This window comes from Ochlerotatus camptorhynchus, unplaced genomic scaffold, assembly GCF_037179485.1.
Source record: "Ochlerotatus camptorhynchus isolate MF236.1 unplaced genomic scaffold, CSIRO-AGI_Acam_v1.1 ptg000092l, whole genome shotgun sequence".
In the NCBI taxonomy this organism is placed as follows: Eukaryota; Metazoa; Arthropoda; class Insecta; order Diptera; family Culicidae; genus Ochlerotatus; species Ochlerotatus camptorhynchus.
Genome location: NW_027040582.1, coordinates 1310229 through 1313906, shown reverse-complemented (window position 1 = coordinate 1313906; position 3678 = coordinate 1310229).

Below are 3678 nucleotides of genomic sequence, written 5' to 3'. Positions count from 1 at the left end.
TCACTACTGCTGCTACTGCTGCTACTAATTTCGACGACCGAACACCACCACACAGTGGTGTGGTCGTTGGGAGCGTGTGTTTCTGAGTATGGCGAAGAGTGTGCAAAATATTACGCAATTCCATCCTCCCTATTCGCACGCGCCCGAAGATCGGAGGCGAATGCCACTTCGACTTGTTTCGTCTACTTACTACTCTCAGACGACTGTGCTGGGGAAGCAGCATATGCATATACGTAATTGGTGGATTTGTTAGTTAATTCGACGCTTTTGGACAATGCTGGACAATTACCAGTTTTTCAATTAATTCTTGTTGAAAATCAACATTCGAGAGCATTGTTATCGATGCGTGGCCATATTTCTGATCGATTGGTGATACAATTATTGAAATTGGACCAGGGGCAGCTGAGTTATTAACGTTCAAAATCTTTCTTAATTTGTTACATGTTCCATTTTCGGTTTTCACAAAGTGTACCCCCATATTGAAATCAAAGACGTAGTCCTACGTCAAAAAGGAACTTGGAAAAGTTCGGAAAACTGCGTCGAAGTGGAAAATTTGTAGAAGTCAAGGGAACATTATTTTATTTCAGGGAAGCTCATTAAGCTATTGATCGGGAACCTCCATATAATTTCAGGGAACTTTTTACCGGGGTTGGCTTTAACGCACCTCTACACCTTGCTGCGCAGCTGACCTTACCTTACGTTCCAGATTTCGTAGGTCCACTGATTCCTTTCCACACCACTGTTGTTTTCGGTATCTTCAGCACTTTAGCCAGCTTGGAACCGGACCACTCTGGATTTACCAGGTGTTTGTGCACAATATTTTTTCTTCTTTCGAGTTCCATTTGACGTTATTTCTGAACGCGATCGACTACTTTGATCAAATTTGCACCAGTTGTTCTCTATAGAAGTGTAAACAAACCACTGTCAAATATTTTAGATTCCCAACACTAGAGGCGTGCTAGTGCATGGGGCTACATGCTAGGCAAACTAAGGAACCGTGGACACTTTTAAGCAACGTTTGTTGAAAAATGGGACGAAATGCCTCAAGATATCGTGCCTGCCAGCTGTAACGCTTTTCAAAGACGCATGCGGCTGGTAATTTAGGCAAAAGAAGAAAGATTTGAACTGGAGTAATTCAAGACAAATGTTTTAGATACACCAAACAGGAAATACACTGAAAATTAAATTTCATACCAGCTTCTCATTTTTATGACCATTTACCTTACTGACAGAAATTACCACTCACCCTGTAATGGCATCTGGCTAAGGCGGGCGAGAACTTTACGGGACCTTCGTGTGACTGAATGAATGGCAAAATTTTCTTCTGGAGACATCTGTGGAGCGTCTGCGGAGGACGTCTCACTTGTTATCAATCTCTTCTCAGAGTAGTTTTAAATGACATTCACTAAAACTACACAGATAAAATTCTGAATTTTAATTGTGATGTAAACATTAATTCGCGTAAACCTGAATTTCATTTCACGCAACCGAGCAACTTGTAAACAATGTTTACAAAGATGGGCTTTTTTTTACAGTATTTGCTACATTGCATGAAATGTGTTAGAACTTTACATGATATATAATGTAAAATATATGATATGTGACGCTCCATTTATGTCCATCATATTGAACAGAAATTTACACTGCTTTTAGAACTTTGAAATAAAGAAATATTTTCCCTCAACACTCATCAAATAAATCACATAACTAGTGGAAAATATACAAGTGACATTCATGTGACCTCGTAATTGGAAATTGCATCACAAAATCACATGAACCTTATGTACCGAATGAATGGACATAAAAATGTTAAACCTTATGTAATGTTTTTTTTTTTTTTTTTAATTAATTTATTTGTACAGGCTCAATCGAATAAACTTTACAGAGCCAAGTTATCATTTTCTTTATACATTATAAATGTCTTAAATCTAAAATTAAAGGATTGGAACCGATTACTCGCGGTCTTCTCGAGGTTAGTGGATGACAATTGTTTGAATCGGGAGAGGGAAAAGGAGATTTGGAATATGATTTATGATTAAAAAATGTCACTATTTCTAAAACATATACTTAATCCTATCGACGTTATATCAACTCTGTAATTATACAATTATTACAGAAACAAATCTACAAAAAAAAAAATACACACACACATACAAAACACAAACTAAACACAAGGTTAATCAAACTTACAATCTATGGTTAATATTCTTCAAGAAAACATATATGAGTTGCATAAACTCCAGATCGCGTCTAGCCAAAATATCCCGAACTGGAACATTAGGTTGTCTACCTCGAGCCCGAAGGGAATCGTACAATTCGGATCTGACTCCACGGTGCTCAGCACATGACCAAATAATGTGATCTGCGTCCTGGTAACCTTGTCCACATTCACAGAGATTACTGTCCCCCAGCTCAACACGGAACAAGTGAGCGTTTAACGAGTAGTGATTGGACATGAGGCGAGACATCATACGAATGAAGTCTCGACCCACATCCAACCCCTTGAACCAAGGACACTTCGACACCTTAGGGATGATTGAATATAACCATCGTCCCAAACTCCCTTCACTCCATTTATTTTGCCAGCTGGCGTGTGACTGTTGACGATAAATGAAGAAAAATTCGTCGTAGGCGATTTGTCGATCGTAAATATCGCCTTCCATAGCGCCCACCTTTGCAAGTGAGTCAGCCATCTCATTGCCCGGAATCGAGCAATGAGATGGGACCCATGCAAAGGTGATGACAAAAGATCTTAAGGTGATACGATACGTCACGCTTTTTTTGCTTTTTTTCTCTCCTTTCTATGTGTCAGTGAATTGATTATCATTGATGCTGTAGTGGTGTGAGTGTACATCATGCACTACCGCAACTACCGTAAACATAGCTTCTAGAGTTCATTATTATCAGGTCGAATGTGTAAATGTTAATTAAAAAAATAGAAAGGTAAAGAATTGCCAATATTATCGACCTACCACTTCCCAGGACACCCCTTCCTATAAAGAAAATAATTATGCGCCTAGCCACCAAGACCAACATGTCAAGTCATCATAGTAGTTAATTGATTCAACATCACACTTTGTACACTTTTGTTACATACGACCTGTCCAAAAGTGATTCCAGAGCTCAAACCTGCGGGTACACGGTGAGAAAAAAGATCCCAAAGTGACTCATTTTCACAAATCTCGGCACTATATTGCAGGAAGCCAAAAGTAGGTAATGTGGGTGAAGAGTTTTCATTTACTTGTGTTCAATTAGTATGGAATTGACAATTCTCTTCTACCCAAAAATAGTTAGTTGTACCCAAAAGTAAGTGTATATGATTATACTCAAAGTCAAAAGTAGGCAAAAATGAACTGGCCGTTGGATATTTTTTCTTATCGTGTATGTTTTTGTTTTAGAATCATCCTTTTGCCGCCTTTTGCATATCAGCTGATTGCTTCGAGCAGTGCACTCAGAACGACACATATGTTTTCTATAGAAGATTTCTAGATTTATTTACTTTGATTTTTTGTCTTGAGAAACAAAATTAGAAATTGTTTTAAACATTTATTAGTGATTGTTTCTAAATTGAACACATTTTAAGCACATTAAAAAGCAATAAAAGCATTGTTTTTACACAATTTGATTCAATTAAATCGACAACACTGGATACGATGATAGATGATTCGTACACACACC